The 14,838-nt window shown below is 35.5% G+C and overlaps 1 protein-coding gene across 1 annotated transcript in view; it reads left to right on the top strand.

The window, feature by feature from the left end:
• Nucleotides 1–7,834: 7,834 nt before the first annotated feature.
• Nucleotides 7,835–14,838, top strand: part of singed (fascin domain-containing protein singed) — a 62,454-nt gene continuing 55,450 nt past the window's right edge. Inside the window, exon 1 of the mRNA XM_073076221.1 lies at nt 7,835–8,106. The gene's annotated coding sequence lies outside the window, so the exon portion shown is untranslated. The remainder of the gene's footprint in view (nt 8,107–14,838) is intronic.

Genomic DNA, 14,838 nt, shown 5'->3' with positions numbered 1-14,838 from the left:
ATGACTCCGGTAGTTGAAAGAACGATGGGTACGGTTGTAACTTTTTCTACCTTCCACTGACTTTTTAATTCTATGGCTAGGTCGGTATATTTACTTATTTTCTCGGTGTGTGTTGATGAAAGATTATGTGTATTGGGTATTGCTATGTCTATTAAATAAACTGTTTTATTCTTCTTGTCGTGTAGGGTTATATCAGGTCGGTTATAGTGTACAGTCTTGTCAGTGAGTATAGTTCTATCCCAGTAGAGCTTATAGTCTGTTGTGTCTAGTACTGTCTGTGGGGTGTATTTGTAGTATGCCGTTTGTTCTGATATAAGGTTGTACTTGAAAGCAAGGGTCTGGTGTATGATAGCAGCTATTTGGTCGTGACGATGTTTGTAATCGGTTTGGGCTATTGCTCTACAAGCACCTGTTATATGTTGAACTGTTTCTGGAGCCCCCTTGCATTTTCTACAGGAGTCATCAGATGCATTCGGTAGTTTCATAATATGTTTTCTGTAGTTCTTAGTTTCTATTATTTGATCTTGTATTGCAATCATGAATCCTTCAGTCTCCGGAAACAATTCTCCACGTCTGAGCCATTCGTTCGACGCTGCCTTGTCGACGTTAGGTAGGTTCAAATCATGGAGATGTCGTCCGTGCAATGCCTTTCGGATCCACTCATTTAACTTTGTCTGTCTGTCTGTCAGTATTTCATTTTTTTGTAGGGTTTTATCAAATAGATTTAGGGGGGTTAATTTTTTATCACTTTTTACTATTGCGTTATGTAAAGGGGAGATTTGAGCTTTATCATTAAAATAGGTTCTTAACACGTTCCCTGCGGCACAGATTTTTCTGTACTTTCCATTACTGCGTTACGAGTTGTTTTAAACCTCGTCCTATATCCGACATTGTGGCGGCACGAGGCGTGTTAAATCCCACCACCCGAAGGAGACTAAAATCCTTTTTTTGGCGCCAATTAAGACAAAATCGACGGCTTTTGTCTTGATTATTATTAACAATGAGTTGATTAACCTAAAACTGCCGCCGCCCTTGGTTAAATTCGTTACTTTAGATTCTATGGGTAAAATAAAATGTGGGTCTAATGCACCTCGGACCGCACTGAAAAATGGCAGGTTTCCATATAATTTAGTGATGGGAAAATAAATATCGATTTTATTTTATTGTTTTTATTTATCAACGTTATGGACAGAATGAATACAAAAAGGGGAAAAGTTATGGATGTTTTTCATTGAAACATTTCAGACAATAAGGTTTTTTGCAAACAGTGCATTCCGTGAGATTTTTTTTTTGGTTTTTTTGTCTGCCTCACGACATGTCAAGAATGTGCGGAGTTTTTCGTAGCATCCGACACATCTCTTCTTCTTTGGACCCTTATCGAGATGATGTGCTTTCTTTGCAGTGGATTCTGAAAAGTAGGAGCAAGTAGATTAGGGTAAAGAGTAATCGGAATACTCGGTAACGATTTTGCCTACGTTTCCTATATCAATAATGTAGCTGCTTAACTTTTGTTTGAACCATAACAGGAAACGTAATTATCTATAATGTAATTTCTTACTATACGGATATACGCCTAGCCTGCCAAGTCTCACTACTGGACTTTCACCTAGACAGAGTATATTTGTGACTTACCTGTTTTTGAAATATCTTCCTGTATTCTGATTCTGGCTCAGATTTTTCAACCGGTTTTTCTTCATCTTCCTCCATGATCAACTTTTTTCGGCAACGTTTCGACATGATAATTTTCAACATAAAGACAGCGGTCCTACTTCGTCGCTACGCAGCCTCGACTGCGTTGCACAACACTAACCACGTGAAGCTAGCGTGGGGTGCGGTACGAGGTGCGTGGGGAAACGAGGCGTTCCCAACCTCGTTCCGCACTGTGTTAGCATTATTATTTGTTCAGTGCGGTACGAGGTCTAACAAACCCGACATTAGGTTGGTGTACCATAGAACTAGGAATCAGTAGCACATCACAAACATATAGTTATCACTCTCCTACACTGAACCAGACGGAAGTTATGCCTCTCGCACCACAGAGAAGTTAAAGTTTTTTCTTACCGCTATAACGACCAGACATGGACGAGGTGTTTTAAGCCGCGTTCCGCAGCTAACGTGTTAAATGGGTTATTTGTTTATTATGTAAATTTAATATATCAGTAAGTCCCCTACCACCGTCACATCGTGCAAGCGTCATTCGTTGAACACATGATCGCGGATGGTGTTTTCTGTGTTGAGTCATTGTTGTATTGATAATTCTTTGAAGTGATTTTAGTTCTGTTTTGTTCCAATTTATAATTCCAAAAGAATACGTAAGTATAGGGATTGCGTAGGTGTTGATGGCCTTAAAGATATTTTTAGAGTAAAGATGACTTCGGAGTATAGTGTTTAATCTACGTCTGAATTGCTTAGTTAGGGAGTCTTTTATATCTTTATGAAGTATTTGTTGAGCCTGATTGTAGCCTAAGTATTTATATACTTCATTCTCATTTAATGCTTCTACTAGTTCTCCAGTTTGCATTTGATATTGGTGTTGATAAATTTGTCCTGCCCTAATGGAATTAATTTTACATTTATTGATTCCAAACTCCATACATATATCCGCCGAAAAATTCTCAGTTAATTGAACCAGTGTTTGGAGTTCTTTTTCTGTGGAACCATAAAGTTTTATGTCATCCATGTATAAAAGATGATTTAATTTAAGAACGGGACAGTCAGTCAGTAAGTTGGTGTTATTTTCTTCATTTACAAAATCGTATCCTGTATTTGATAAGTTCAACATGTTAGAAAGTGGGTTCAATGCTAGACAAAACCAAAGAGGACTTAAAGCATCACCTTGGAATATTCCTCTCTGTATTCAGATCGGTTCTGTACTTACTGTGTTTGTGCCGTTAGTCAGTCTAAGTCTTGTAATCCATTTTGTCATTGTATTTTGTAAAAAAGAAATTATTTGGGGGTGTATTTGGTATATTTTTAAGATTTGAAGTAGCCAAGTATGGGGTACGGAATCGAAAGCTTTCTTATAATCTATATACATGGAATATAAGTCTGACTTTCGTTTCTGAGTCTGTTTGAGAACTATTGAGTCTATAGTAAGCTGTTCTTTACACCCTTGACTGTGTTTACGGCATCCTTTCTGTTGTTCTGCTAGGATTTTATTTTCATCTATATGGTTATAAATAACGTGTGTCAAACAGGATGTCATTATTTTGTAAATAGTCTGAAGACAAGTTATGGGCCTGTATTTTGCAGGATTAGAAACATCACTTTGATCTTTTAGCAACATATATGTGATTCCTTCAGTAATATACGATGGTAAAGTGTGCGGCATTTCTATAAATTTATTTATATATTTAAGAATAAATGGGTGTGTGTATGTGTATTTCTTGTACCAAAAATTGTGGATGTTATCTGAGCCAGGCGCTTTCCAGTTATGTAGCTTTTTGATAACATCATTGAACACATCAGCGGAGACGCACTGGAATACCATAGGTTCAACTTTCGCGTACCTGTGCTCTTCTTGTAATATCCAATCAGCCTTCTTATTGTGTTGGACTGTGTTTTCCCAAATCTTGGCCCAGAATGTACGTAATTCGCAAGGTGATGGTGGTGAGTTGTTAATTTGAGTGTGATTTTGTGGATTATGTGAACTAGTTGATTTTAATCCTCGGTAAAACTGCTTTTCATTAGTTGTGAATGTGTTATTTTGTGTTTTACGTAGTGTACAGGTTTTATACCTTTTTAATCGGTTGCTGAGGGTAGTAAGTTTTTGTTTCAAAGTGTCTAAGAACTCGGTCAGACAAGTATTGGGATTTTCATGGGTCGCGTGAATTTTGTATTTTGTTTTTATAAATGTCACTTCTTTTTCAATCTTAGCACTTTTATTTCCTTTAATGTATTGTGTTAATTTACCTATTTGCGCTCTTAGTTTATCTACTCGTCGTTCTAGTCTTATTTGCCATTTCGGTTTTTTTGTGTTATATGTATTATGTGCTTCTAGATTAGATGGTATAGATATTCTACTTCCGTTGCTCTTAGCTGCTGCCCAAGCTCCACAGTACAATATCGTTTGTAGGGTTGTAAATTCTGTGCCGTTATCTATGTATTTAGGTAGTATGTAACTATTAATATAATTTACAATAGCCGCTAGTTTTGTAGATGGTCTTTGTTTAGGGATATAGCTTCTCTGAGTAGGGTTAGTATTTTTAAAATAGTTGTAGGCTGTGTTAAATGTTTCTTCTATGTCTGTCGTTTTTTGCTCATCTAAGTGTAATGTGTTTATTGTTGGTGAGTTGTTTGTGGTGTGTATATTAGTCGTTATTTGCGAATCAGTGTTATTTATGTCCTGCTCAATAATATGTTCTGGTGTTGGACTAGGGATTGGTGTATGATTATTTTTCTGTAGAAGTATTTCACCGGCTACTTCATCTTTGATTATTTGCAGTCTTTCTTCACTTAAATATTTATTTTGTAAAATTAACCTTCTTTGATCAGCTACTCGCTGCTCTGTTACATGTTTTAAATGGGGGTACTTTAAAATGAATTCTTTGTGAAGTTGTCCTCTATAGGCTGATATATTTGTTTCTAATAGCGTTATTTTGTAGTATGCACGCATTATTGTTATATTATGTTCTGTAGTCCACTTCATACGCTTTCTTGTATCGTTTATATCTGTTAATTGTGATTGTATAGTTTGTAAGTTGTGTATTTGTGTGTTTGATTGTGCATTACTAATGTCCTCACGAGTTTCCTCATAAATTTTGTTTATTTCATTTTGTGTTAGTAGTTTTTTATTTACTATTGCTCTTCTCTGATCTCCTACTCTTTGTCTACTAATCGTATGCATCGCTGGAAATTTTTCAATAAACTTAGTGTGAAGTGAAGGTAAGTAACCGCTTATGTCAGTTTCCATTAAGGTAAGCTGAAGATATGTGCGTAGGATAAACTCATTCATTGGCTTACTCCATTTTCTACGCTTATTTAAGCTGGCGGTGGTGGGTGCAAGAATTTCGACTGGATCAGCCTCTTGCACAACATCCTCCGTCAGCATGCTATTACCTGTTGTGGTTGAGCAAGATGGTGAATGGGAATAAGGGTTAGTGGATGGAATAGATGGAAAGCTGACCACTGACTCTGTGTCGTGGCAGTGATCTGCAACAGTATTAGACTGGGCAGAAGTTTGCGATACGGTGTCCCCCCCAGAATACGTGGGACTGCCCGAGCTTGATTGCTCGGGGCGGGATTCTCCATCGCGATTCGCTCCGGTACCCGCCTGGGGTAGTTTATATCCGCTTCTTAGTCGCATCGCATTCAACTGTTTGTACCATTGCTCCGTTAGCCTTTGGTGAGTACTTAGCTTAATGCTGCCAAAGTCCGCCCCTCACGTGATCACTGATGTTCGAACCGGACGTGGAGTTAGATTTTTGAGGGGCTTATTATTATTATTATTACAGTATTTCTTGTAAGTAGTAATCATCCAGTGGTATGAATTTAGGCCTTTAACACTAAAACTTGAGGTTCAAATGAGAGTCACGTCAGATTTTTGCAGTTTAGTTCCCATTACAAGTTATATGACAAATTTTCTAATGATAGAATAATTTGTATTGAGAGAATCTTCATCCTACAGTTTACGCTCCTCTCGCACGCCTGGTGTTTATGACGGTATGCGACCACACATACCGCCGTCCTTCCCGGGGTTGCTAGCTGGGCGCTTCGAGCTCCCACTCTTGCCGCCGCAACCCCGGAAGCCCTCTTTTAGTCGTTTCTTACGACAGGCAGGGGATACCGTAGCCCTATTCTAGTTCCGGGACTATAGGGACAACATCTCAACCTATGTAAGTAAAATCAAAACTATTTTGAATTTCGTCATTAAAAATATTTGTTGACCTTTAATTTTATTAAAGTAATTCATTTGCCTATCCTCATGGTAAAATGGTTATTATTAAAAAATGGCTCATAAAATAAACTAATGATCCATTAAGGGAGGGTTTTACCTTACATTCCTACCACCAATGGATCATAAAGTATGCAAATAAACGTAAATGCGCACATTACTAACTTTAATGACCATAAATGTATGGTGTGTATTTTTTCAGGCAATATAAGGTATACAAGTAAATATGCATGTAGTTCGCATGTGGTCTCTGATTATGGACATTCACCTCAATAAAGGATAATAGTTTGGTATTTGTTATAAATAGCTACATGGAATTACTCATAACAATTTTCCGAGGACAACTTGAGTTCAGGGGGGTTACTACTATCTCTTAAAACAATATTGTTTTAATCATACATTGAAATTTCGTACTACGGCCTCGTTAAAGTAGGGTTGCTTTTGTAATAGATATTACAATACGCAATTTTGTATGATGTTCGTCGGAATTATTTATTATTATTTTTGGCAGTATTTTTTTTTGGCGAAATATGACAATTTGGGTTTAAGTTGACATGGCTCGGCAGGAATAAAACAAAACTGTTTTAAGGACGTCGTGGTACGAAACAAAATAATGTTAATGCAATATTGAAATAAACGTTTCCTGAACTATGATTGTTTTTAAAAGATGGTGGTAGGGCCCCAGGTCTAACGCTGAATTCAACAATACAACATTCCTAATTATTACACGCTTAGCCCTATTACTTCCCCCCTAAGGTACTGTTGTATTGTGGTGCGACGTGCAACGGATCCCTTCTCAAACAATGTTATTTTATATACTTATCATTGTTCTCAAAATGTTGGCTGAGCATGTAAACCGAGTTGGATTAAAGTAGACTTCAAGCTTTAAAAATGTATGGAAAAATAATACATGGACATAGGCACGTAAAGTGCCTACTCCCGTGTTCCTTTTTAAAGTAACAACAACAACATGTGACAATGAAAAAATATACTTCTGTTTACTTCAAATTATTTTATTAATGTATTATTATAATAAACTATTTTGTGTTATTTAAGTTATCTTCATGGAGTATTATTTTTATAATAATTAGTTATTACGAGTATGTATATAGTCACTGGCAGGTAAAACTTTATGAGTTAGCATAATAAAATAAAAATAAGTGTTGACTTGACGTTTAGGTTGTATTTTGAGCGGGAATTACAAGTTATAAGACTGTTGAAGAAATAGTTTTGCATATCGCAAACATATAGCCCATTTGATGGTAAGCATACCTTTACCTACTTATCGGGGTTCATGGAGACTAAGATGTACTCCGCATATTTATTCCACCTCATCGCAAAAACGGCTTTACACTAGAAATACATAGTGGTACCACCGTGGTCTAACAACTATGATTCTACCAACTTCTTTAGAATTAGAGACATCTTCGATCACTAATAAGAACAGAGACATTGATTTCTACAAATATTATGAAAATATCGATTGTTTGCAATTTCATGAACAATAATTGTTTTCACATGACAAGAAAAAAAATATACTGTAATGAATTTAAATACAACCGCAACAGATGGTAGGCAAGCATACAAATACAAATTGACTCATACGACGATACCATTACTAAATACAGAAAAACTACTACTTGTAATGCAGAAAGCTCAACAATGCCGTAGCGTTTAATGTCTTAATAGTGCACCTATGCAGTATGTTGACCTCGAGAAACCGTTAATTGCTTAATTAATTAACTCGCAAATGTTAAAAATTACAATTTATCACTTAAATTACAGTGAATGAGAACCTGTTTTGAACTTTCACGGGCAAAGCGACCACAGCGCTTATTGCCCTTATTGGCTACTGTTTAGTGAGCTTCCTTCTCATTGGTCCAAATCCTAACGGGTCTCCCGTAGCTGCCTTCACTCGCGTCATCTCAGCGTACAGGCGGCGCCATCTTCATTTCGGTCAGTCCGTCGCGAACGGTTGTAGGGGTAACGTCGTCGTCGCTCGAATTTTGAATTTAAACTGCACCGGTCTAATTTCATGCCGGTATAACTTATTATAGACAGATCGCAATATTTGCTCAAAGACAGTGGCGAGTTAATTTATGTTTGTGTTAGTAGCATCGTTAGCGGGTTAGATTTTTTATAGTGGAACTGTGTTTTTACGCGATCTGCGCGACTGCATTTCTTTGGTGGTGTGTGCTAACTGAAGTGTGGAGGTAAGTTTTTTTATGGTTGTCTTTTCGCGAGAATGCGTGGTTGCCGGGTGGATGGCCGGCGCGGCGGTAGGGGAGCTAGCAAATCGATCCTCCTGGCGTAGTCGGGTTCCTATATACCTATAATGGTTACACCCTCGCTCTCTCGAACCTGTACCGTCCGTATATTTCATTTCATTTTCGGCTGAACAGCGAAGCCAATGCGCATACCTACCCGCTAGATACACAAATAAATCGTGAGGCTAGTTAATTATTATCATTTCCATTATATTTTAATTTGGGTAACAGATAACAGTAAAAGTTAAGTAAAAGTCATGTACAATATTTTTAATTTAACTTATTTATAGAAATATTTTTTCCATCAATGTTCACATGAGATTTGCGAATCAGATATAAAGGTTACCGTTCTGAATTCTGATGCTTAAAATATCCTACAACAGAGATTTCCTGCATGTAACAATTACCTGTTTAAGCTATTATAATATTATTACATAAGGATAATAATAATATTATGAGGAAAGGTTCTATTCTATGCCCAGTATGGATCGTTGATAATGAAGGTAATTTGAAGCGAAACAAAGGAATTAAATAAATAAATTGTTATTTGTCATGTCACGAGATAAGGGCTGGAGGTTCCCGTACCACGACACCCCAGCCACACCTATTTACTGTGCAGTCTACAAATTCGTGCTGTTGAAGGGTGTGGTAGGGTAAACTAGCTAAGGTTAGTTGGGGTAATATCGTAGCTAGGGTAAAATCGTATTAAAATTGTAAGCTAATTTAGCCATCTTTTTACAAATTAACAACATTGTACACATTTTAGGACGTGGTGTATGATGTCGCTAATTTTAACAAAAAAATAAATCTACAGTGTATGTTGCGTAATATCTTAAGACATCGTACCTGTCAGACAAGGGCCGTATGAGACAAAAATCCTGCAGCAGTCCCGAAAGTCCCGACTGTCTAATTTTTTTACCTCCTCGACTAAAATTACTCTTCATAATAAATGCTTAATCACTCTCTGGCGTCAGATTCTTGGGTACAAGGAGTTAAAAAAACCCAAATGTAACTTCATTTTGCATATATTAAGAGATCTTAATAATACAGATGTATTTTACAATAATCAATATACAAAGCACATATATCGCAGATAATGTTAAGATAAAATTATCTTAACACGTTCAGTGACATGGAATTCGTCACGTTTTGTATACGTCACTGTGTTGCGAACTAAGATGAAAAAGTAAAAATATCACGTAGATTACTCTATTAGTAACCTACGTGATATTTTCACTTTGACATATAAATTGCTAAGTGCCAATCAAACTACCACTTCGAGAGTTCCGTACCATCGAATTTTTATTTGTTTTAATCTCTGTTCTAGCATTCTTCGTGTATTTCAAATGCATTGTAAAATCGTAAACAGCCAACGTATTGCCAAGGCCCTATTTATTTTCAACTTTTATTTTCAGTATTTTGATAGCGTTATACATGTTTTGTAAAAACTTCAAATGTCTATTACTCTTCAAGAACCCCGTGCCAGACGGACAGATAGTGGAGGCTTAGTAATAGAGTTCTGTTTTTTTATTCTTTAGGTACGGAACTCCAAAATCGGTTGCTAAATACAGTTAATAATAATATGACTGATTTAAATTCATGTCTATTTATTAAATATGTATTTTATATATTAAAATGGTAAGTTTCTTGCAATTAGTAGACGACGGACTGATTAGCATCAGTAATGAAGTTGCGCTGAATTCTCCTTCGGGTTCCAAGATTTATTTAACCAATGATCAAGTAGACCGAATTTGAATCAAGCAAATTAGAAGACGATAGCGGCGAATTCTCTATAATCTGATATAATATTCTGAAGTCCGTTTCGTTATTTATTTTTATTGATCTCTTAGACTATATTACACATTATTCTATGAGTAAAATATATCGTGTCTGTCAATGAAATTGGTCGACGTATTTTCTTTCGGAATTTTTGCAGATGTGATGTCAATAGCGACGAGTGTAGATAACGGTCTCTGGGAATACCGAAATCGACAATTCCTTACTTAAAAATATGTATTAAGAATATTAAGATTAAGATAAATTGACACGGAAAATTAAAAGATATACCTTTTACCGTTAAAGTATCCCGTCTAATAGAATTCATTTCTATTAAAGAGAGTTTTCATCATTAATTTTACGCTGGCATTCGAGAGACGTGTCTTGCTCTTCAATTAACGGCTGGCGCTCATAAGATTAATAACATTGAATAATTAATAACACTTCTTCAGGGATTAGAATTTCATACTTTCGATTGGACAGTAAAATCATGATAAATATCACATCTGGGATTTACTGGTGATTTATAATTACAACGCGCATTTAAAATGAGCAATAGTAAAACTCGTACCGCCGTGGAAATAATACAAGCAGCAGATGGAAATTAATTAGCCAGAACTTCATTAATATTCTCTTGTGCAAGCCAGGGTTCCGATCAATGGTTTTGCGGTAATACCACGTGAATAACTTATGTCTAAAACTCAGTGCATGAAGGGGTAAAAGTTGTTAAATATAGAAGAAAATTAATGTTGAATACTGTTAAGTTGTTCTTCCTCTAAAAGGACCTCCGTTCGAAAGTGTAGTATCAAATCTATGTTTAAAATAGAAGTCATAGTTTCAATTCAAGTAATTTATTTTTCTGAATATATTCCATATATGTACAAAAGTAAATGCGTATAATTCATACATAATAAAATTGGTTTATTTGATCGATACCAAAGTATTCATAAACCATTTTTAACGTGGACATATTATTTTCATTGTAGGTCCTATGATTTTATTTCAAAACTATTACGATTTGGTGTTTTATCTTGTTTACGATATACAATTCGTTAAGAACTTCCAGCTCAATTCCCGTAGGTCCAATTGAGATTCTTTTAAACCCGATTAGAGATCCGATATCCCGTTTAAAGATCAAATAAAGACCGGTTGAAGATCTTGAACAAACACAAAATATACTTGTAAGTCGCAACACTTGTGTAGTTTTTGTCGAAAATTGGATTCATTTTATTTGGTATGTCATCAAACTACATTGGCATCGGAAAGTATTCATAAATATAACTATAAACTCCATATACTATTAAATAAAAAATATTTTTTTGAAGTTAACGTTTCGCTAAATTTAAAGATTTAGCAATTATTCTTATTAATCCAGTATTCTAAAGTGCCACCTTATACTGTACACCATGTAGGTGGTCCGTACTAAAGGTTGCGTGTTTATAACGACCTAACCGTTCAGGCACTTATTCCAGTTGATCTGCTCGTTCATACGATGTTTGTCACGTTTACAGACTGTTCAGTGAAGCTTGCGGAATCTCTGATAGTTATCTTAGCAGAAAATAGTTCAATAGTTATTAATTAGTCGTCTATAGAGTAATATCTTCCTTATTGAGAATGTAGGGAACTTCAACATAACATACCTTTCAATGCAGTTTTGCAGTAACTGCCTTCGTTGCATTTTAATTTAAATAATAATCAACTCATAACTTATTTAAGCTAATAAAACACTAAATACAATATTCTTACAAATTACTAATTAGATTTATTGACATGCTCCGAGGGAAAAAGAAAACATCGTAAAATATGCCCGAGGGTTTTAAAAATGTTCTCAAAGGTGTCTTTATCTAGGCTTAGGTTATGATAATCTTGGTAATCTATATAAAAGGACCCATTATCATATTGGTTTATGAACTATGAATGTGAACGGCGCTGGGTGCGTGGGGCGACGCAGTGTAGCGTCATGTCCTGTAAGTGCCCAGGCACTTAAACAGGGAATAATTATAGCACATATGTTTTCACTGGATGTTATCTTCTCTGTTTACTGCCTAAAGAACAAAATGCATGAAAATAAATTATTATCAATTGATACTGATTAAGTATTGGATGTTATAAAAGGTTAAATTTATACTGCTATATAATATGTAAGATTATCTTATATCAAAGTAAGATCTGAAATTCAGACAATCAATCTACAAGTAACAAAAAATACCTCCAAAAGTGAGTCAGTTGAAAAACAAACAAGTAAATTGCAAAGTAACAGTACACAAATACGCTTTGTAATGGCAAAATTTAAAAATAATAGCATTAAGAACGATAGCTAGGTGAAAGGCTGGCAACATTAGCGGATGGATCCGACGGAAGTATCACAAGAATGCTTCGGATACAGCACCTTACTTTCCAAAATCTACACGCCACCGACTTTCCACGCCGATGTTATCTCGTAAAAATGAGATTTAGACGAGACGAGAGCAAATGCGTGGCATTTCAAGTAATTAAGCGATTTTAATTATTCTGCGCCGCGCAACGGAACGTCCAAGATCATGCCGCCATGACTGCAGCTACTGTTCCAGATTTGAAAATTTTGATCATTTTGCCGCACATTCTAACAGTTTTTATCGTTTGAACGGTTCGATAGCTTTGTTTCATGTCTCATTAACATAATGGTCTCAATTTTGGTTTTATTTATTTCTACATGTTTTAAGATATGTTGAACGTTTTAAAACGTCTGAATTTGTCAAGATACGAATCTTAATGAAAATGAAGGATATAAACGTTGGTGGTCCCGTTTAAACTGAATAAACTCTAAACACACGTATTTGACAAATTTATGCAATATGCTAATTAAATCATTTAGATAAATCTAGCCTAAACTAAGATTAGATTTTGCGTTTTCATGAATAAATTTCAATATATTTTTTCTATAGCAAAGGTTACCTCCGGTCAAAATAATGATTGACATATCTGTTTATTTCGATCTGCAAATTATTATCTTATCTTCAACAGCTTTTCCAGCGGACATGGATACGCTTATTAGCGTTTCGAGAGGTTTTAGATGTTCACATTACCACCGTTATCTCTATTTAGATAATGATATAATTTACAAATTTGTTAATATCAATACTAATATTAATACTCTGTCATACTATATTGGTCATCAAGTTTAGTTAATAAGGCACATAAAAAAATTGGCGACATTTCGTTCTAGCTATATAGTACATGCATAACTAGTAGTGAGATTTCCCTAGAGCCGAGACAGAAAATCTTCAAACATTTCAATGAAAGCTGCCGGTAAATGGTTTTATTTTGGCTCGTCGCAACTGAAACCAATAAAACGAGTCGAACCTTCTCTCTATTGCTTTTTGGATAAGTTTCACGTCAGCATGAAAAGACTAAATAAAGCTGCGTCAGTGTGAAAGGTATTGAATTTAGCAATCGAAACAAACTTTCCGACTCGAGCAAGTGAATTTCTCCATATTTGCGTCTTACAATGAGAATTCCAGTATCCGTTGCAAGTCACACAGATCATAATGGAAGAGTTTGCTTTCGAGTCGATCGAAAGCGTTGCTAGTTATAAGTAGATTATATCTCGGTTATTGATTTCGTCTGGAATGACTCGCTCCAACGGTAACAATAACTGAATATTTGGCTTGGAAGATGTTGCCGTGACGGGCAAACATCCGGCCATTATTATCCAGGCTGTGAGCCGGGCCTGTGAAGGTCTGTTTCCTTTGCAGTTCCATTTCCAATGTATCCACATAGTTATCGAATCGAGACGATCATTGGAATTCTGAATAACCTTCACATTGTTTTTCAATTTATCCGTTTTCGCGTTAATATCCAGACAAATAGAAATTTCATCCAATTCAAGACATACTTCGCAATATTACGTCTATTTATCTTATTTCTGCCAAATAAATGCAGTGTGAAGGGCTGCTTTAAACGGTAGGACAAAGTTTTTGACGTGGAAAAAATGTAAAATCCCACAAACGAATATGTTTCAGCTAATTAATATTCAAGCTAAGATATATAGCATCTTTTTAGGTCACTAATATCTGGGAGAGTGCAGACTTATTCTTAAGATGATAGATAATTTTTAGCGACATACTAGAAACGCACGATAATATAATTACTACCACATCAAGTATTACAACGATTATAACCAAAGTTTTCAATTCTATTACAACTTATTTACTATCTCCATCCTTTACTTCATTTATCTACACGAAACTATTTTCCGTAAAAAGACTAAGTTATCTTATGATGAAGCATAAAAATTGGCAGACAGATGGAAATCTGCAATGCGTCGGATATTACCGCCACTGCGGACCCGGATGCAGCAGAGACGGGCTGGGATTCGGGATCATGTGACAGGATAGTCGTCTGGGCAACTACTTTTATTGTCCATTGTAAATTTGATAGTATGTTTTAAATAGTAGACAGCAGTGGTTGTGTATATTATGTAGTAGGCTCGACATTACATGGTAGAATAATGTTCTTTAGAGTATCATTGAGTTAAAGTAGACATTATTATTTTTGCTTGTGTGATTTTCAAAAACTAATAAAAGGTACTTAATATATTGGATCAAATTGACTACACGATAATTTTATACTTTAAAATTGGAGGTCTATGTTGATAAAACCTCATTTCGGTACCCATACAACTATGTGGTGAAAAAAAATAGTTTTAAAAACTTTTCCAATGCGTTAAGTGCATTTGATATATTTATTTGATGACAAATGAAGAACATAAAAGTACACTAATGTCCGTCGTTACATATTTTGTAAATCATTGCATCTTTATGGGCACGTATTCTCTACAATACAAGAGCCATCTCCGTTGAGCTACAGCCGAAGCATACGAAAGTAGAAACCCGCTGAGCAACTCCATGCATTCTTAATACC

This window comes from Epargyreus clarus, unplaced genomic scaffold (assembly GCF_041222505.1).
Source record: "Epargyreus clarus isolate Ecla_fem2 unplaced genomic scaffold, WU_Ecla_fem_2.2 ptg000008l, whole genome shotgun sequence".
Classification (NCBI taxonomy): domain Eukaryota; kingdom Metazoa; phylum Arthropoda; class Insecta; order Lepidoptera; family Hesperiidae; genus Epargyreus; species Epargyreus clarus.
Note: the sequence above shows the minus strand (reverse complement) of the source record. Positions and strands in the feature narration are given on the sequence as shown.